Source organism: Oncorhynchus keta, chromosome 17, assembly GCF_023373465.1.
Source record: "Oncorhynchus keta strain PuntledgeMale-10-30-2019 chromosome 17, Oket_V2, whole genome shotgun sequence".
NCBI lineage: Eukaryota > Metazoa > Chordata > Actinopteri > Salmoniformes > Salmonidae > Oncorhynchus > Oncorhynchus keta.
Window position 1 is genome coordinate 60,905,165 of NC_068437.1, and position 21,946 is coordinate 60,927,110.

Here is a 21,946-nt window from a genome sequence, read left to right on the forward strand (position 1 = left end):
TCTACTATCCTTCTGACCCTATGTAGCCAGGTCCATCTACTATCCTTCGGACCCAATGTAGCCAGGTCCATCTACTATCCTTCTGACCCTATGTAGCCAGGTCCATCTACTATCCTTCTGACCCTATGTAGCCAGGTCCATCTACTATCCTTCTGACCCAGGTCCCATCTATTATCCTTCTGACCCTATGTAGCCAGGTCCCATCTACTATCCTTCTGACCCAATGTAGCCAGGTCCATCTACTATCCTTCTGACCCAGGTCCCATCTATTATCCTTCTGACCCTATGTAGCCAGGTCCCATCTACTATCCTTCTGACCCTATGTAGCCAGGTCCATCTACTCTCCTCCTGACCCAGGTCCCATCTACTATCCTTCTGACCCAGGTCCATCTACTATCCTTCTGACCCTATGTAGCCAGGTCCATCTACTATCCTTCTGACCCTATGTAGCCAGGTCCCATCTACTATCCTTCTGACCCAGGTCCATCTACTATCCTTCTGACCCTATGTAACCAGGTCCCATCTACTATCCTTCTGACCCTATGTAGCCTGGTCCATCTACTATCCTTCTGACCCTATGTAGCCAGGTCCATCTACTATCCTTCTGACCCTATGTAGCCAGGTCCCATCTACTATCCTTCTGACCCTATGTAGCCAGGTCCCATCTACTATCCTTCTGACCCTATGTAGCCAGGTCCCATCTACTATCCTTCTGACCCTATGTAGCCTGGTCCCATCTACTATCCTTCTGACCCTATGTAGCCTGGTCCATCTACTATCCTTCTGACCCTATGTAGCCAGGTCCATCTACTATCCTTCTGACCCTATGTAGCCAGGTCCCATCTACTATCCTTCTGACCCTATGTAGCCAGGTCCCATCTACTATCCTTCTGACCCTATGTAGCCAGGTCCCATCTACTATCCTTCTGACCCTATGTAGCCAGGTCCCATCTACTATCCTCCTGACCCAATGTAGCCAGGTCCCATCTATTATCCTTCTGACCCTATGTAGCCAGGTCCATCTACTATCCTTCTGACCCAGGTCCCATCTACTATCCTTCTGACCCTATGTAGCCAGGTCCATCTACTATCCTTCTGACCCTATGTAGCCAGGTCCATCTACTATCCTTCTGACCCTATGTAGCCAGGTCCCATCTACTATCCTTCTGACCCTATGTAGCCAGGTCCATCTACTATCCTTCTGACCCTATGTAGCCAGGTCCATCTACTATCCTTCTGACCCTATGTAGCCAGGTCCCATCTACTATCCTTCTGACCCTATGTAGCCAGGTCCATCTACTATCCTGTACAGGCACCACCTGGACTGGACACAGTTTGACAAACGGATCTTTTGAGAAGATCAGGGAGTTTTGCAATGAAGAGGCTATGGACATCACGTGCCCTGCACCAAAGTCAAGGGCAGGACAGAAACAGGCTCTCCGAATATAGATTCCCTTGTTCATGCGTGGTACAGACAGACCAGTCATCAGCACTATCTGCAGTGCCTCTATTCAAATGACTCTCTGCTAACACACACGCCATGCATTGCTGCTACTATCTATTTATTGTTTTATCCTGCTGCTCAGCCACTTTAAACCCGATTGTATTGTTGGAATTGGCTAAACTTTGAACATTGAGATAGTAAATGAATGACAGGAAATGAAAGAGACTGGGTTTTATGTCTCTGTAGGAGGACAGATAGCTGTGGAATGTATTGGTTGGACGGGAGCAGGGCACCGTGTTGATACAGGGGAGACAGATGGACATCTGTGGATTAGGTGAAGGAGGGGTTGAGGTCAGAACAGAGATGTGTTGATACAGGGGAGACAGATGGACATCTGGGGATTAGGTGAAGGAGGGGTTGAGGTCAGGACAGAGATGTGTTGATACAGGGGAGACAGGTGGACATCTGTGGATTAGGTGAAGGAGGGGTTGAGGTCAGGACAGAGATGTGTTGATACAGGGGAGACAGATGGACCTCTGTGGATTAGGTGAAGGAGGGGTTGAGGTCAGGAGGAGAGGAGAGAGATGTGTTGATACAGGGGAGACAGATGGACATCTGTGGATTAGGTGAAGGAGGGGTTGAGGTCAGGAGGTGAGGACAGGTCACCTGAAGGGAGTAATAAGGGTTTGGGATCTTGTTACTCTTTTCCTGTTAAATCATAAGAAGGATTGGAGAGAAGGAGAAGTGTCTTAAGTGGGATATAAATATCTGGATGAGACAAATGTTGTCTGAATTACAGAACCTTTGGGCAGAATTAAACTTGGTTAAAGCTTCTCTAGTGGTTATTTACCATGATCAATAAGAACCTAACAGTATGCATATAACTACCTCATCAATCACTGATATTGTACATACTGTATATTATTTTCTTTATATTGCTACTATGCAAGTAGCCATTTGGCTGTACCACTTACACCTTCTGTAGCTGGGGGTTACAGCATTTCTTTCACGTGACCCATCAATTTAGACAAGTGTGTCTGGTTAAGAGTAATATTTATATCTGGACACAGTTTACCTGGAATTGTTCCTTATTGTAGAACCTACACTCGATCCCTCCGATGTCAACAACTACAGACCAGTATCCCTTCTTTCTTTTCTCTCCAAAACTCTTGAACGTGCCGTCCTTGGCCAGCTCTCCCGCTATCTCTCTCAGAATGACCTTCTTGATCCAATCAGTCAGGTTTCAAGACTAGTCATTCAACTGAGACTGCTCTTCTCTGCATCACGGAGGCGCTCCGCACTGCTAAAGCGAACTCTCTCTCCTCTGCTCTCATCCTTCTAGACCTATCGGCTGCCTTCGATACTGTGAACCATCAGATCCTCCTCTCCACCCTCTCCGAGTTGGGCATCTCCGGCGCGGCCCACGCTTGGATTGCGTCCTACCTGACAGGTCGCTCCTACCAGGTGGCGTGGCGAGAATCTGTCTCCTCACCACGCGCTCTCACCACTGGTGTCCCCCAGGGCTCTGTTCTAGGCCCTCTCCTATTCTCGCTATACACCAAGTCACTTGGCTCTGTCATAACCTCACATGGTCTCTCCTATCATTGCTATGCAGACGAGACACAATTAATCTTCTCCTTCCCCCTTCTGATGACCAGGTGGCGAATCGCATCTCTGCATGTCTGGCAGACATATCAGTGTGGATGACGGATCACCACCTCAAGCTGAACCTCGGCAAGACGGAGCTGCTCTTCCTCCCGGGGAAGGACTGCCCGTTCCATGATCTCGCCATCACGGTTGACAACTCCATTGTGTCCTCCTCCCAGAGCGCTAAGAACCTTGGCGTGATCCTGGACAACACCCTGTCGTTCTCAACTAACATCAAGGCGGTGGCCCGTTCCTGTAGGTTCATGCTCTACAACATCCGCAGAGTACGACCCTGCCTCACACAGGAAGTGGCGCAGGTCCTAATCCAGGCACTTGTCATCTCCCGTCTGGATTACTGCAACTCGCTGTTGGCTGGGCTCCCTGCCTGTGCCATTAAACCCCTACAACTCATCCAGAACGCTGCAGCCCGTCTGGTGTTCAACCTTCCCAAGTTCTCTCACGTCACCCCGCTCCTCCGCTCTCTCCACTGGCTTCCAGTTGAAGCTCGCATCCGCTACAAGACCATGGTGCTTGCCTACGGAGCTGTGAGGGGAACGGCACCTCAGTACCTCCAGGCTCTGATCAGGCCCTACACCCAAACAAGGGCACTGCGTTCATCCACCTCTGGCCTGCTCGCCTCCCTACCACTGAGGAAGTACAGTTCCCGCTCAGCCCAGTCAAAACTGTTCGCTGCTCTGGCCCCCAATGGTGGAACAAACTCCCTCACGACGCCAGGACAACGGAGTCAATCACCACCTTCCGGAGACACCTGAAACCCCACCTCTTTAAGGAATACCTAGGATAGGATAAGTAATCCTTCTCACCCCCCTAAAAGATTTAGATGCACTATTGTAAAGTGGCTGTTCCACTGGATGTCATAGGTGAATGCACCAATTTGTAAGTCGCTCTGGATAAGAGCGTCTGCTAAATGACTTAAATGTAAATGTAAATTGTAGAATACTACTACTTTTAGTCTATACCACACTACTCACTGTTTAGCACATGACCTCACATGTGGATCCTTAAACAGATGGGTGAGGCTGGTTTAAGAGGGTGTGAACAATGCTGAATGGGTGAGGCTGGTTTAAGAGGGTGTGAACAATGCTGAATGGGTGGGGCTGGTTTAAGAGGGTGTGAACAATGCCGAATGGGTGGGGCTGGTTTAAGAGGGTGTGAACAATGCTGAATGGGTGGGGCTGGTTTAAGAGGGTGTGAACAATGCCGAATGGGTGGGGCTGGTTTAAGAGGGTGTGAACAATGCTGAATGGGTGGGGCTGGTTTAAGAGGGTGTGAACAATGCCGAATGGGTGGGGCTGGTTTAAGAGGGTGTGAACAATGCCGAATGGGTGGGGCTGGTTTAAGAGGGTGTGAACAATGCCGAATGGGTGGGGCTGGTTTAAGAGGGTGTGAACAATGCTGAATGGGTGGGGCTGGTTTAAGAGGGTGTGAACAATGCTGAATGGGTGAGGCTGGTTTAAGAGGGTGTGAACAATGCTGAATGGGTGGGGCTGGTTTAAGAGGGTGTGAACAATGCCGAATGGGTGGGGCTGGTTTAAGAGGGTGTGAACAATGCCGAATGGGTGGGGCTGGTTTAAGAGGGTGTGAACAATGCCGAATGGGTGGGGCTGGTTTAAGAGGGTGTGAACAATGCCGAATGGGTGGGGCTGGTTTAAGAGGGTGTGAACAATGCCGAATGGGTGGGGCTGGTTTAAGAGGGTGTGAACAATGCTGAATGGGTGGGGCTGGTTTAAGAGGGTGTGAACAATGCTGAACGGGTGTAGACAAAGCAGAGCTCTCCAGGAGGTTTGCAAAAATATTCAATGGACATTTTCTCAAAGGTGAGTTTACACATTTATCAACTTTCAAAGCAGAACTACTTTCCCATTGGTCCTCAAATATGCAGTGTATGATATACTAAGTCTCTAGTTTTATCCAATGTATAAAACAAACACAATTTGAAATGTTGCTACATAAGACCGTTTTGAGCCGGTCGGTCACACCTCTGCTCCCAATCATTACACACACCTGGACTTCATCATCACCTTGATTACCTTCCCTTTATTTATCCGTCAGTAGCCTAAATCATCAGGCAGTATTGGTTTTGTTCACGTTCAGTACACGTCTCCTGTTTTGGTGCCTTGTTCAGGTCTATTAAACTCACCTTCTGCACCGGCTTCCTGACTCCAAACGTTACACACAGACATTGAGAGGCACACGCAGGTAAGGTAAAGCACCCTGGGACAAAGAGCCAATCACAACATCAGCTGAACAAAACCTGTTTCTGTTCACCTGCCAACTCCTTATAGAATTGTGAAACAGAACTGGGACCAGGCTTACAGTTAACAGTTCAGCTGCAGAACATCTTTTCAGCAACTCATTATCAGAACCACCTGTGTCTATCCAGTTTCCTCAAGTGGAAGGGGAACCTACAGTGGCGGCAGGTAGCCTAGTGGTTAGAGTGTAGTGGCGGCAGGTAGCCTAGTGGTTAGAGTGTAGTGGCGGCAGGTAGCCTAGTGGTTAGAGTGTAGTGGCGGCAGGTAGCCTAGCGGTTAGAGTGTAGTGGCGACAGGTAGCCTAGCGGTTAGAGTGTAGTGGCGACAGGTAGCCTAGCGGTTAGAGTGTAGTGGCGGCAGGTAGCCTAGCGGTTAGAGTGTAGTGGCGGCAGGTAGCCTAGTGGTTAGAGTGTTGGCGGCAGGTAGCCTAGTGGTTAGAGTGTAGTGGCGGCAGGTAGCCTAGTGGTTAGAGTGTAGTGGCGGCAGGTAGCCTAGTGGTTAGAGTGTAGTGGAGGCAGGTAGCCTAGTGGTTAGAGTGTAGTGGCGGCAGGTAGCCTAGTGGTTAGAGTGTGGTGGCGGCAGGTAGCCTAGTGGTTAGAGTGTAGTGGCGGCAGGTAGCCTAGTGGTTAGAGTGTAGTGGCGGCAGGTAGCCTAGTGGTTAGAGTGTAGGGACGGCAGGTAGCCTAGTGGTTAGAGTGTAGGGACGGCAGGTAGCCTAGTGGTTAGAGTGTAGTGGCGGCAGGTAGCCTAGTGGTTAGAGCCAAGGGCCAGAAAGCGAAAGGGTTCCTGGTACTTCAGAGCACAAAAACACCAACTCTACCAATGGCATAAATCAATTGTCAACTACAGACACTACCCCACACATCTAGTCTCATACCTTATCTTCCCCCAAGGCCAAAGGAGGGAGTGACTGACTCACAGACATTGTGGAATCCAGTAATTGGTTCTCCATTAATCACACCCTCCCTTCACGTGGTTTAAGAATGATATTCTGCAGAGCACCAGGAACATGTGAAAGACCAGCCTGACCTCTCCCCTCTCTGGGCCCCAGGTAACTGAGTCCCAGCTGAGGGAAGAAGTGCAACTGCCAACACCAGAGTCCAAAGGGATACATTCTAATAAGTATCTCACATCAGCATATTATGCAGATAGGACATCTTAATTATCTATGTTACCCAACTAATTATGATTCTTCCACTTTCCAAGTGAAATAAAACACATTAAAAAAGAGAGCTTAACATTGCACTCTACATTTTCCTTCAACACTTTACTTAAGTCCTGCAGTTCTACGCATTGTACAGCTTTATTACTGGTTATAAGCATGTTTATAACGTGCCTTTATATTGTATTACAACATCATAATGCATTACTAATGCTTTACCATATCCCAGGCCAGAGAGCTCCAGTTCCAGACCTCTAACCTTGCCGGTTTAACAGGTCATAAGCCTTTATGTTTTAGAACAGCATCATAATGCATTATAAATGTTCAGCTCCATTCCAGGTTCTCTCCTCTCACCTTGCTGCTGAGGTCAGGGAAGGTGCTACTCTGGTAGGGGAAGGAGGGGTCGTCCACGATGTGCCAGTGGAAAACATTGAACTTGTTGTAGGACATTGCATCCTAGTAAACAAGGATAAGGATCTGAAGTGAGTATCATTTATATATACCCTGTCCGAGTCAGATGAAGCCTAGTCCAGGACTAAAAATCATTCTCAATGGAAATTCACCATTCAAAGTGCTTTGTAGTCTAGGAGAAAGCATAACGTGAGCTGAGAAACTGGACCTCAATGTTATAACTCAAATATGACCATAACTTTTATAAATCATTAATATACAGTACCAGTCAAAAGTTTGGACACACCTACTCATTCAAGTGTTTTTCTTTATTTTTACTATTTTCTACATTGTAGAATAATAGTGAAGACATCAAAACTATGAAATAACACATGGAATCATGTAGTAACCAAAAAGTGTTAAACAAATCAAAATATATTTTAGATTCTTCAAAGTAGCCACCCTTTGCCTTGATGAGAGCTTTCAACGCTCTTGGTATTCTCTCAACCAGCTTCACCTGGAATGCTTTTCCAACAGTTTGGAAGGAGTTCTCACATATGCAGAGCACTTGTTGGCTGCTTTTCCTTCACTCTGCGGTCCAACCCATCTCAATTAGGTTTAGGTCAGGTGATTGTGGAGGCCAGGTCATCTGATGCACCACTCCATCACTCTCCTTCTTGGTCAAATAGCAATTACACAGCCTGGAGGTGTGTTGGGTCATTGTCCTGTTGAAAAACAGATTATAGTTCCACTAATCGCAAAACCAGATGGGATGGTGTATCGCTGCAGAATGATGTGGTATCCATGCTCATTAAGTGTGTCTTGAATTCTAAATAAATCACAGACAGTGTCACCAGCAAAGCATCATCACACCTTCTCCTCCATGCTTCACGGTGGGAACCACACATGCGGCTACTCTTCGTCTCACAAAGACAAGGCAGTTGGAACCAAAAATCTCATCAGACCAAAAGGACAGAATTCCACCAGTCTAATGTCCATTACTCGTGTTTCTTGGCCCAAGCAAGTCTTCTTCTTATTGGTGTCCTTTAGTAGTGTTTTCTTTGCAGCAATTTGACCATGAAGGCCTGATTCTCCTCTGAACAGTTGATGTTAAGATGTGTCTGTTACTTGAACTCTGAAGCATTTATTTGGGCTACAATTTCTGAGGCTGGTAACTCTAATGAACTTATCCTCTGCAGCAGAGGTAACTCTGGGTCTTCCATTGCTTGGCGGTCCTCGTGAGAGCCAGTTTCATCATAGTGCTTGATGATTTTTGTGACTGCACTTAAAGAAACTTTCAAAGTTCTTGAAATGTTCTGTAATGACTGACCTTCATGTCTGAAAGTAATGATGGACTGTCGTTTCTCTTTGCTTATTTGAGCTGTTCATGCCATAATATGGACTTGGCCTCTTACCAAATAGGGCTGGTTTTTATTTTATTTTAATAGGTAAGCTAGTTGAGAACAAGTTCTCATTTACAACTGCGACCTGGCCAAGATAAAGCAAAGCAGTGTGACACAAACAACAGAGTTACACATGGAATAAACAAACATACAGTCACAATAACACAATAGGAAAAAAGTCTATATACAGTGTGTGCAAATAGCGTGGGTCTGGCGATGAATATGTAGCGAGGGCCAGCCGACTAGAGCAACTCTACCTTGTCACAACACAACTGATTGGCTCAAACTCATTAAGGAAAGAAATTCCACAAATGAACTTTTAACAAGGCACACCTGTCAATTGAAATGCACTCCATGTCACTACCTCATGAAGCTGGTTGAGAGAATGCTAAGAGTGTGCAAAGCTGTCATCAAGGCAAAGGGTGGCTACTTTGAGGAATCTAAAATATATGTTGATTTGTTTAACACTTTTTTGGTTACTACATGATTCCATGTGTTATTTCATAGGTTTAATGTCTTCACTAGTATTCTACAATGTAGAAAATAGTAAAAATAAAGAAAAACCCTGAAAGGAGTAGATGTGTCCAAACTTTTGACTGGTACTGTATGTGTAAATATATATATCTTTACCAGGGTCTTCAGAATAGCGTGTAAAGGAAGGTAGTGACGTGACGTATCCAATAATATCCCTCGGAACTGGAAGCGGGAAAGTCTTCTATCTCAGTCTCATTCACAAAATACTGAAATCAGATTGATAGAGAACTGAAATGATCACATCAAGTTTGATCCATTTTTGCAAATCATATTGTTGGCAGCATGTTGACTGTTCAGTACACACACACACACACACACACACATTTTGTTGAGTAAAAATTGATTCAGATTGAAAATCCTATAACCCCTAACCTTAACACCAAAATCCTATTAACTATTTTAAAAGTGAAGAACGACCACAATGTCCTCACTAGTGAGTTTTTTTCCCCTACTTGTGTGGACTACTGGTATTCAGTAGTACAAGTACACACACAGTAGGCGGCAGGTAGGCTACCTGGGCGGCAGGTAGGCTACCTGGGCGGCAGGTAGGCTACCTGGGCGGCAGGTAGGCTACCTGGGCGGCAGGTAGGCTACCTGGGCGGCAGGTAGGCTACCTGGGCGGCAGGTAGGCTACCTGGGCGGCAGGTAGCCTAGTGGTTAGTGAGTTGGACGTAACCGAAAGGTTGCAAGATCGAATCCCTGAGCTGACAAGGTAAAAATCTGTAGTGCTGCCCCTGAACAAGGTAGTTAACCCACTGTTCCTAGGCCGTCATTGAAAATAAGAATTTGTTCTTAACCGACTTGCCTGGTTAAATAAAGGTAAAATAAAACAAAACACACAATGTTGACTGTTCAGTTATGACTTACCTCCCCAAAGTCATCTTGGTAGACCAGCTGACTGAATGACTACAAACCTGTTATTTACCAGAGGACATGTGGTTACATCATCAAAGGACATCATTGATCATATTGATCACTGATTTCTAAACACTTGTGTTTCTACCTCTGAGTGCTCCCCATACCGTCTCAGCCCTCAGTGCTGCCTGGCCCGAACACACACTCAGCTTGTCTATAACACAAGGAAGAAAGATTCAAATCAGCCTCATGTGTATTCAGAGAAGTGTAAAGGAACTCATTACAAATACTCACGTTACTGTAATTTAGTCACTTTTCAGAGTACTCGTATTTTTCAAAGTCAGTCATTTTTACTACTACTGGAATAAAATCGAATTAAAGTAGAAGTACTTATACTGAAGTAGGATATTTCAGTACTCTTTCTGAACAATGTGAGTGAGAGGGACTTTGAGTGAGGGGGTGAGTGAATGAACTTAGTTCCTACATTCATTTCAGTGAAAAGGGGAGTTTGAGTGAGGGGATGAGTGAGGGGTGGGTGAGCCAAGGGGTGGGTGAGTGAGGGGTGGGTGAGTGAGGGGATGGGTGAGTCAAGGGGTGGGTGAGTCAAGGGGTGGGTGAGTCAAGGGGTGGGTGGGTGAGTGAGGGGTGGGTGAGTGAGGGGTGGGTGAGTCAAGGGGATGGGTGAGTCAAGGGGTGGGTGGGTGAGTGAGGGGGTGGGTGAGTCAAGGGGTGGGTGGGTGAGTGAGGGGTGGGTGAGTCAAGGGGTGGGTGAGTGAGGGGTGGGTGAGTCAAGGGTGGGTGAGTCAAGGGGTGGGTGAGTGAGGGGATAGGTGAGGGGGTGAGTGAGGGGTGAGTGAGTGAGTGGGTGAGTGAGTGGGTGGGTGGGTGAGTGAGTGGGTGAGTGAGGGGTGGGTGAGTGAGTGAGGGGGTGGGTGAGTGAGTGAGGGGTGGGTGAGTGAGTGAGGGGTGGGTGAGTGAGTGAGGGGTGGGTGAGTGAGTGAGGGGGTGGGTGAGTGAGTGAGGGGTGAGTGAGTGAGTGAGTGAGTGAGTGAGTGAGCCAGGGGATGGGTGAGCGAGGGGGTGGGTGAGTCAAGGGGTGGGTGGGTGAGTGAGGGGTGAGGTGAGGGGGTGGGTGAGTGACGGGGTGGGTGGGTGAGGAGGGGGGTGGGTGAGTGAGGAGGGGGTGGGTGAGTGAGGAGGGGTGGGTGAGTGAGTGAGGAGGGGTGGGTGAGTGAGTCGAGGGGTGGGTGGGTGAGTCAAGGGGTGGGTGAGTCGAGGGGTGGGTGAGTGAGTGAGGGGGTGGGTGAGCGAGTGAGGGGTGGGTGAGCGAGTGAGGGGGTGGGTGAGCGAGTGAGGGATGGGTGAGTGAGTGAGTGGATGGGTGAGTGAGTGAGGGGATGGGTGAGGTGATGGGTGAGCCAGGGGGTGGGTGAGCGAGGGGTGGGTGAGTGAGGAGGGGGTGGGTGAGTGAGGAGGGGGTGGGTGAGTGAGGAGGGGGTGGGTGGGTGAGTCGAGGGGGTGGGTGGGTGAGTCAAGGGGTGGGTGAGTCAAGGGGGTGGGTGAGTCGAGGGTGGGTGAGTGAGTGAGGGGGTGGGTGAGCGAGTGAGGGGGTGGGTGAGCGAGTGAGGGGTGGGTGAGCGAGTGAGGGGATGGATGGGTGAGTGAGTGAGGGGATGGATGGGTGAGTGAGTGAGGGGATGGATGGGTGAGTGAGTGAGGGGATGGGTGAGGTGATGGGTGAGCCAGGGGTGGGTGAGCGAGGGGTGGGTGAGCGAGCCGAGGGGTGGGTGAGCGAGCCAGGGGATGGGTGAGCCAGGGGATGGGTGAGCCAGGGGATGGGTGAGCCAGGGGATGGGTGAGTCAAGGGGTGGGTGGGTGAGTCAAGGGGTGGGTGGGTGAGTCAAGGGATGGGTGGGTGAGTCAAGGGATGGGTGAGTGAGTCAAGGGATGGGTGAGTGAGTCAAGGGATGGGTGAGTGAGTCAAGGGATGGGTGAGTGAGTCAAGGGATGGGTGAGTGAGTCAAGGGATGGGTGAGTGAGGGGATGGGTGAGTCAAGGGTGGGTGAGTCAAGGGGTGGGTGAGTGAGGGGATGGGTGAGTGAGGGGATGGGTGAGTGAGGGGATGGGTGAGTGAGGGGATGGGTGAGTGAGGGGATGGGTGAGTGAGGGGATGGGTGAGTGAGGGGATGGGTGAGTGAGGGGATAGGTGAGTGAGGGATAGGTGAGTGAGGGGATAGGTGAGTCAAGGGGATAGGTGAGTCAAGGGGTGGGTGAGGGAACTTCATTCATTTCCTCTTCCTTTTTCAATGTGATGATTAACGACGTTCAGGTTCAGACATACCAATTCACTTATTATCAAGATAAAGTTGTTTTTATTTTAAAGAACATGTCAAACTCATTCCACAGAGGGCTGAGTGTGTGGGTTTTCGCTCCACCCTTGTACTTGATTGATTAATTATGGTCACTAATTAGTAAGGAACTCACCACACCTGGTTGTCTAGGTTCTAAAAAAAACAAAAACCCGCAAACACTCCTCCCTCCATGGAATGAGTTTAAAACAGGGGTGGCAAAGGGTAGAACGTGTTGGTTCCACTTTTCTGGGCTCTGTTATTTACTGAACAAATAAGGAATACTCAAAATGTGCACTTATAAAATCAGATCTTAATCAAAATACAGCTGTAGACAGAAGTCAAAGATCAAACATCAGACATACAACTGATGTCTCTCCAGAGTTCTGCCCCGAACAAAAGAAAGACAGGATCTTATATACCCGAGGTCACACCTTACGGTGCGATCTCCTATGTCAAACCCTGAATGTGCAGCTCAAAGAACAAGTTATTCTTAACACAAGGTTTCTGAGAACCTGTCTCAGTGGCATGCAAATCTGCCCTTGTTTCAGAGAAAAACAGACACCGTCTCGCTCTCACCCTCAGTCCCTTTTCTCACAGACGCGGGGCTGCGCGTTTTGGCAGAGAGCTAGACACAGACAGAGGCCTCAATATTCAGCTATACGGTGAGCATAAGTACAATGGCATGTAAGCAAATTAACAACAACATAATCAATGGAGGGGGTCTTCAGAAGACCCCCATAATCAATTTGAATCCTTCAGAAGCACGAGTTTTTACTCACCACAGTAAGTGTGTGTTAGTAACTTAGTTGTAATAGCAATCTGGTTACCTATAACTACAAACATTATTTTTGTGCATATTTATTAATTTATATCCGGATATCATCTACACTACCCATAATGCACTATTTCTCAACGTCATATGGAGACACAAGAAGAAGGCAAGGGGTGTGGGGGTATAGGTACGTCTCTCTCAGAATACGCTCTGTCTCCCGCTAATTTGTGCACCATCATTGTTTAATTGTGTGAATTGTTTTAACTTTGTTACATAATGTTTATTGTTATATATTTTAGTTGAGCACGCATGAGGAACACCTCAAATCAAATTTTATTTGTCACATACACATGGCTTGTGTGCAAATGTAGCAATTGGAGGATGTCTGAAATAGTATTTCTGATGGTTTTAAACTAATAAAAAGCATGAGCTGGCGAACACGCCCCAAAACAGTTGGTAGAGGTGCTGACTAAGGGCAGTAAAAGTGTAGGTTATGAAAATAAATAAGGAGAGTCGGACACTGTATACAAACGATCCATCGCTGTGCCTTCTTCAGGGTGAATGAATGCTTGAACCAGGTTATGTACAGTGCAATGAATGCAACCAATGACAATAGTGAGGGGTGTGTCGTAGTTATCAAGATGATGAGAATTAAAAACAATTCATTGCTAAGACAATAGTTTACAGCATGTTGGACATATTAGTAATAACATCAGCAGATTCATTTAAGGTACAATACCAGTCAAAGGTTTTTGAACACCACCTCATTCATGAGTTTTTTTTTTTACTATTTCTACATTGTAGAATAATAGTGAGGACATCAAAACTAATGCTAACTATCTGCTAAATTGTAATTATTCGCTCCTATGGCCTATATATTGCCTACCTCCTCATGCCTTTTGCACACACTGTATATAGACTTTTTCTACTGTGTCATTGACTTGTTTGTGTTATTGGCTTGTTTATTGTTTACTCCATGTGTAACTGTGAACACCCTTTGCTTTGATGACAGCTTTGCAAAATATTGTCATTCTCTCAACCAGCTTCACCTGGAATGCTTTTCCAACAGTCTTGAAGGAGTTCCCACATATGCTGAGCACTTGTTGGCTGCTTTTCCTTCACTCTGTGGTCCATCTAAATTTGGTTGAGGTCAGGTGATTCAGGAGGCCAGGTCATCTGATGCAGCACTCCATCACTCTCCTTCTTGGTCAAATAGCCCTTAAACAGCCTGGAGGTATGTTGGGTCATTGTCCTGTTGAAAAACAAATGATAGTTCCACTAATCGCAAAACCAGATGGGATGGCGCATCGCTGCAGAATACTGTGGTAGCCATGATGGTTAAGGCCAAACCAGATGGGATGGAGTATCGCTGCAGAATACTGTGGTAGCCATGCTGGTTAAGGCCAAACCAGATGGGATGGCGTACGCTGCAGAATGCTGTGGTAGCCATGCTGGTTAAGGCCAAACCAGATGGGATGGCGTATCGCTGCAGAATGCTGTGGTAGCCATGCTGGTTAAGGCCAAACCAGATGGGATGGCGTATCGCTGCAGAATGCTGTGGTAGCCATGCTGGTTAAGGCCAAACCAGATGGCATGGCGTATCGCTGCAGAATGCTGTGGTAGCCATGCTGGTTAAGGCCAAACCAGATGGGATGGCGTATCGCTGCAGAATGCTGTGGTAGCCATGCTGGTTAAGGCCAAACCAGATGGCATGGCGTATCGCTGCAGAATGCTGTGGTAGCCATGCTGGTTAAGGCCAAACCAGATGGGATGGCGTATCGCTGCAGAATGCTGTGGTAGCCATGCTGGTAACGTGTGCCTTGAATTCTAAATAAATGACAGTGTCACCAGCCATGGACCCCCACACCATCTCCTCCATGCTTCAGGGTGTGAACCTCACACCATCTCCTCCATGCTTCAGGGTGTGAACCACACACCATCTCCTCCATGCTTCAGGGTGTGAACCACACGTGGAGGTCATCCGTTCACTTACTCTGTGTCTCACAAAGACACGGAGGTTGATACCTAAACTCTGAAATGTGGACTCAGACAAAAAGGACAGAATTCCACCGGTCTAATGTCCATTGCCCGAGTTTCTTGGCCCAAGCAAGTCTCTTCTTCTTATTGGTGTCCTTTAGTAGTGGTTTCTTTGCAGCAATTTGACCATGAAGGCCTGGTTCACACAGTCTCCTCTGAACAGTTGATGTTAAGATGTGTCTGTTACTTGAACTCTTGAGGCATTTATTTGGGCTGCAATTTCTGAGGCGGGTAACTCTAATGAACTTATCCTCTGCAGCAGAGGTAACTCTGGGTCTTCCTTTCCTGTGGCAGTCCTCATGAGAGCCAGTTTCATCATAGCGCTTGATGGTTTTTGCAACTGCACAAATTTTCCAGATTGACTGACCTTCATGTCTTAAAGTAATGATGGACTGTTGTTTCTCTTTGCTTATTTGAGCTGTTCTTGCCATAATATGGATTTGGTATTTTACCAAATAGGGCTATCTTCTGTATACCACCCCTACCTTGTCACAACACAACTGATTGGTTCAAACGCATTAAGGAAAGAAATTCCACAAATTAACTTTTAACAAGGCACACCTGTGAATTGAAATGCATTCCAGGTGACAACCTCACGAAGGTGGTTGAGAGAATGCCAAGAGTGTGCAAAGCTGTCCTCAAGGCAAAGGGTGGCTACTTTGAAGAATCTCAAAAATATTTTAATTGGTTTAACACTTTTTTTGGTTACTACATATCCATGTGTTATTTCATAGTTTGTGTCTTCACAACTTTTCAGCAATATAGATAAATATATATATATAAATATATAATATAGATAAATATAAATATAAATATATATAATATAGATAAATATATATAAAGAAAACCCCTGGAATGAGTACGTGTCCAAACTTTTGACTTCTCTGCAAAAATCTGGGTAAATTATTGAAAGGAAAGTGAGTATTATTTGATAATTTGCAAATAAATTCATTAAAAATCCTACAATATGATTTTCTGGATATTTTTTCTCATTTTGTCTGTCATAGTTGAAGTGTACCTATGATAAAAATTACAGGCCTGTCTAGTCTTTAAGTGAGAGAACTTGCACAATTGGTGGCTGACTAAATACTTTTTTGCCCCCCTGTATACTAATGCAAATCCATCATTACGTGTAACATTTATTTTTTATAAATGTTTTATTTCACCTTTATTTAACCAGGTAGGCTAGTTGAGAACAAGCTCTTATTTACAATTGCGACCTGGCCAAGATAAAGCAAAGCAGTGTGAACAGACAGAGTTACACATGGAGTAAACAAACAAGTCAATAACACAGTAGAAAAAAAATAGTCTATATACATTGTGTGCAAAAGGCATGAGGAGGTAGGCGAATAACTACAATTTTGCAGATTAACACTGGAGTGATAAATGATCAGATGGTCATGTACAGGTAGAGATACTGGTGTGCAAAAGAGCAGAAAAGTAAATTAATAAAAACAGTATGGGGATGAGGTAGGTAAATTGGGTGGGCTATTTACCGATGGACTATGTACAGCTGCAGCGATCGGTTAGCTGCTCAGATAGCAGATGTTTGAAGTTGGTGAGGGAGATGTCTCCAACTTCAATGATTTTTGCAATTCATTCCAGTCACAGGCAGCAGAGAACTGGAAGGAAAGGCGGCCAAATGAGGTGTTGGCTTTAGGGATGATCAGTGAGATACACCTGCTGGACCGCATGCTGTTGTTGCCATCGTGACCAGTGAACTGAGATAAGGCGGAGCTTTACCTGCATGGACTTGTAGATGACCTGGAGCCAGTGGGTCTTGCCACGAATAAGTAAGAGCAGTTGGAGGCCACGGAAGCTCGTTTGGAGGTTAGATAGCACAGTGTCCAAGGAAGGGCCAGAAGTATACAGAATGGTGTTCGCTGCGTAGAGGTGGATCAGGGAATCGCCCGCAGCAAGAGCAGCATCATTGATATATACAGAGAAAAGAGTTGGCCCGAGGAATTGAACCCTGTGGCACCCCCATAGAGACTGCCAGAGGACCGGACAACATGCCCTCCGATTTGACACAGTGAACTCTGTCTGCAAAGTAGTTGGTGAACCAGGCAAGGCAGTCATTAGAAAAACCGAGGCTACTGAGTCTGCCGATAAGAATATGGTGATTGACAGAGTCGAAAGCCTTGGCCAGGTCGATGAAGACGGCTGCACAGTACTGTCTTTTATCGATGGCAGTTATGATATCCTTTAGTACCTTGAGCGTGGCTGAGGTGCACCCGTGACCGGCTCGGAAACTAGATTGCAGAACGGAGAAGGTATGGTGGGATTCGAGATGGTCAGTGATCTGTTTGTTGACTTGGCTTTCGAAGACCTTAGATAGGCAGGGCAGGATGGATATAGGTCTGTAACAGTTTGGGTCCAGGGTGTGTCCCCCTTTGAAGAGGGGGATGACTGTGGTAGCTTTCCAATCCTTGGGGATCTCAGACGATATGAAAGAGAGGTTGAACAGGCTGGTAATAGGGGTTCAATGGCGGCGGATAGTTTCAGAAATAGGAGGGTCCAGATTGACAAGATGTGAGTTTTAAATGTGTTAACCCGAACAAGGTTGCCGGCCCAGACGGCAACCCTAGCCAGGTCCTCAGAGCACAGATTAGCTGGCTGGTGTGTTTACGGACATATTCAATCAATCCCTATCCCAGTCTGTTGTCCCCACATGCGTTCAAGATGGCCACCATTGTTCCTGTACCCAAGAATGAAAAGATAATTGAAACAAAAGACTACCACCACGTATCACTTACTTCTGTCATCATGAAGTGCTTTGAGAGACTAGTTAAGGATCAGATCACCTCCACCTTACTGGTCACCCTAGACCCACTTCAGTTTGCATCCCGCCCAAACAGGTCCACAGACGACGCAATCACCATCACACTGCCCTATCCCATCTGGACAAGAGGAATACCTATGTAAGAATGCTGTTCATTGACTACAGCTCAGCATTCAACACCATAGTACCCTCCAAGCTCATCATCAAGCAGGAGGTCCTGGGTCTCAACGCCGCCCTGTGCAATTGGGTCCTGTACTTCCTGACGGGCAGCCCCCAGGTGGCGAAGGTAGGGAAAAACATCTCCACTTTGTTGGCCGTCAACACTGGGGCCCCACTAGGGTGCGTGCTCAGCCCCCTCCTGTACTCCCTGTTCACCCACGGCTGCGTGGCCATGCACGCCTCCAACAATCATCAAGTTTGCAGACGACACAACAATAGTGGGCTTAATTACCAACAATGACAAGACAGCCTACAGGGAGGAGGTGAGGGCTCTCGGAGAGTGATGTCAGGAAAACAACTTCTTACTCAACGTCAACAAAACTAAGGAGACGATTGTGAACTTCAGGAAACAGCAGAGGGAGCACCCCCCTATCCACATCGATGGGACAGCAGTGGAGACGGCAAACTTCCTGCCCTCCATGACACCTACATTACCCGATGTCACAGGAAGGCCAAAAAGATCATCAAGGACATCAACCACCCAAGACACTGCCTGTTCACCCCGCTATCATCCAGAAGGCGAGGTCAGTACAGGTGCATCAAAGCTGGGAATGAGAGACTGAAAAAATAGTTTCTATCTTAAGGTCACCAGACTGCTAAACAGCAATCACTAACTCAGAGAGGCTGCTGCCTACATTGAGACCCAATCACCGGGTCTCTAGTCACCGGATCACTAGTCACTTTATACAATGCACTCTAAATAATGACACTTTAATAGTGTTTAAATATCTTGCATTACTCATATCACATGTACAGTGGGAAGAACAAGTATTTGATACACTGCTGATTTTGCAGGTTTTCCTACTTACAAAGCATTTAGAGGTCTGTAATTTTTATCATAGGTACACTTCAACTGTGAGAGACGGAATCTGAAACAAAAATCCAGAAAATCACATTGTATCATTTTTAAGTAATTAATTTGCATTTTATTGCATGACATAAGTATTTGATACATCAGAAAAGCAGAACTTAATATTTGGTACAGAAACCTGTTTTCAATTACAGAGATCATACATTTCCTGTAGTTCTTGACCAGGTTTGCACACACTGCAGCAGGGATTTTGGCCCACTCCTCCATACAGACCATCTCCAGATCCTTCAGGTTTCGGGGCCGTCACTAGGCAATACGGACTTTCAGCTCCCTCCAAAGATTTTCTATTGGGTTCAGGTCTGGAGACTGGCTAGGCCACTCCAGGACCTTGAGATGCTTCTTACGGAGCCACTCCTTAGTTGCCCTGGCTGTGTGTTTCGGGTCGTTGTCATGCTGGAAGACCCAGCCACGACCCATCTTCAATGCTCTTACTGAGGAAAGGATGTTGTTGGCCAAGATCTCGCGATACATGACCCCATCCCTCCTCCCCTCAATACGGTGCAGTCGTCCTGTCCCCTTTGCAGAAAAGCATCACTAAAGAATGATGTTTCCACCTCCATGCTTCACGGTTGGCATGGTGTTCTTGGGGTTATACTCATCCTCCTTCTTCCTCCAAACATGGTGAGTGGAGTTTAGACCAAAAGGCTCTATTTTTGTCTCATCAGACCACATGACCTCTCCCATTCCTCCTCTGGATCCTCCAGATGGTCATTGGCAAACTTCAGACGGGTCTGGACATTTTCCACCATAATTTGCAAATAAATTCATTAAAAATCCTACAATGTGATTTTCTGGATTTTTTTTTTTCTTCTAATTTTGTCTGGCATAGTTGAAGTGTACCTATGATGAAAATTACAGGCCTCTCTCATCTTTTTAAGTGGGAGAACTTGCACAATTGGTGGCTGACTAAATACTTTTTTGCCCCACTGTATGGCATGCATTAAAATGCAAATTAGTTTTCTGGATTTTTGTTTTAGGTTCCGTCTCTCACAGTTTAAGTGTACCTATGATAAAAAAATGACAGACCTCTACATGCTTTGTAAGTAGGAAAACCTGCAAAATCGGTAGTGTATCAAATACTTGCTCTTCCCACTGTATATACTGTATTTTATACCATCTACTGCACCTTGCCTATGCCGCTCGGCCACGGCTCATCCATTTACTTATTCTCATTCACCCCTTTAGATTTGTGTGTATTAGGTAGTTGTTGTGAATTTATTAGATTATTTGTTAAATATTACTGCATTGTCGGAACTAGAAGTACAAGCATATCGCTACACTCGCTTTAACATTTACTAACCATGTGTATGTGACAAATAAAATTAGATTTGATTTATGTACTCTTTAAAAGTAACCAAATTACTTTTACTCTGAATACTTTTTTACATTAGCTACTTTTTACTTGAGTCTTTTTTTAAACCAGTAATTTTACTTCTACTGGAGAAGGATATTTCAGTACTCTTTCACCACTACGTGTATTTACTCAGCAGGGGCTGCACAGTGGAAGTTTCAGGACAGAGTGTGTTTTAGTGTTTAATCACTTACAGCTTTCTGAAGAGTCTGCGTCTGGATAGCCCTCACATTCTGCTCTCTCCACATGGACCACAACGGTGAAAGGGACCCTAAACCATTCATCGTGCTGTCTGGGTCTGGCTGAAACAAACACATGAACATGATGCATTATGTGAAATAGCTCACCTGTACAACTCAAAATCTAAAATTGTAGTCATAAAATATGTGAAAACAACATTGCAAGTCATGCAAATTCGTTACTCTCAAATATAACCAAATAAACTCTGCCTCTAATAAAGGTTAGGTCATTAAGCAGGCATATTCTTAAATGAATTACTTTTAAATCACAGGTGTTATGCAGTGTTGCTGGGGCTCTGCAGTGTTCATTGAACTAAAAGTCACATGCCACAATGAATAGGTACCAAACCAAAGGTACCTTTTGTTTTGCTCTACAATGGTTGGCAACATGGTTTTCAAAAAACAGAATACTCCCAACAACTGACCATGACCAATGAATGATGAGGACTGATTCATACGTAGAATGTATGCACACATGACTGTAAGTCGCTTTGGATAAAAGCGTCTGCTAAATGGCATATATTATTATTATTATATTATTCACATAACTTAAAACTGTTATCTATCCATTTATTTAAAATGTTTTGTTATTACCTGCCCTATAATCCGTGAAGATGAGCGGGAAGTATCTCTCGAAAGCCGAGTCCAGAAGAGAACAACCGGGTTGAGCGGATGATCCACTAGAGTACTGAAAAATAAACTCCCGTGGATTTAGTGTGTATCGGGCCATGGAAGAGCTGATCTTCTGAGGCATCGGCCACACCGCATCCACGTAGATTACAGAGAAGGACATGAACAAAACCATGAACCAAAGCCATTGTTTATAACAACGCCTGGAGTTGGAGATAGTTTTCTCTTCCATTGTATCACGTGAGTCTAGAATGTCAAATTGGTGTTCTTGCGGATGTACAGTCTGCTGTACTGTCCTGGACGGTCCTGGCGTTCAAAGGAGGAAGACTGAACTGGAAAATAGTCACGTGATATAGGCAGACGCTTTAGACTCAAACAAATCACGTGATCAGGTGTGAATCCCACGCTCGAGTTCCGGTCCAAACGCAAAGTAAACAGTCCTAAAACCCCCAGCACTTAAATTACGTTTTTACCTCGTCAGATCCAAGTCTACTTTAAAATGTTCCTTGCCCAAGAAAGGGAGAATGATGATCTGAGAGGCAACGTCCTTGGTGGAAATGTTGAAGTTGAGCTTAAAAACAGCCATACTAAAAACTATGAATGTACCTAGCAAGCTAACGTAGCTAGCTAGCGCTCCTGTCAGGTAACGTTACCCATCTCTGGCTAGCTAGTTGTATAGTTTACTCATGTATTCCATTTCAGAATATACCCAAAACATATATTTAGCTATGACGCTAACTACGTTTTATAGCACCTCACTACGAGACTAAGCCAATTTGAGGGTCATTCCCACTTGCCAACACTAAAATAAATGTTTTATTTTGAATTATTTCACTTTATTGTATTGCATATGTCAGTTGAATTGCGTATGTATTGAAAAAAAAATAGGTATCCAATTACATATTTTTTATTGTAAAAAAAACAGTATACATACAAGAAGTACAAAAACAGACAATGATAATATATGCTTGGGAGTAAAATCAATG

The 21,946-nt window shown here is 45.7% G+C and overlaps 1 long non-coding RNA gene and 1 pseudogene across 2 annotated transcripts; one reads left to right on the forward strand and one right to left on the reverse strand.

The window, feature by feature from the left end:
- Positions 1 to 21,611, reverse strand: part of LOC118375659 (beta-hexosaminidase subunit alpha-like) — an 85,344-nt pseudogene extending 63,733 nt beyond the window's left edge.
- Positions 4,986 to 6,231, forward strand: LOC127908438 (uncharacterized). 2 transcript variants are annotated; one of them, XR_008067365.1, is made up of 4 exons: positions 4,986 to 5,628; positions 5,787 to 5,850; positions 5,947 to 6,010; positions 6,111 to 6,231. It is a non-coding gene; the product is annotated as an uncharacterized LOC127908438 (long non-coding RNA). The 2 variants fall into 2 exon arrangements; XR_008067364.1 differs by lacking the exon at positions 5,787 to 5,850.
- Positions 21,612 to 21,946: the final 335 nt, after the last annotated feature.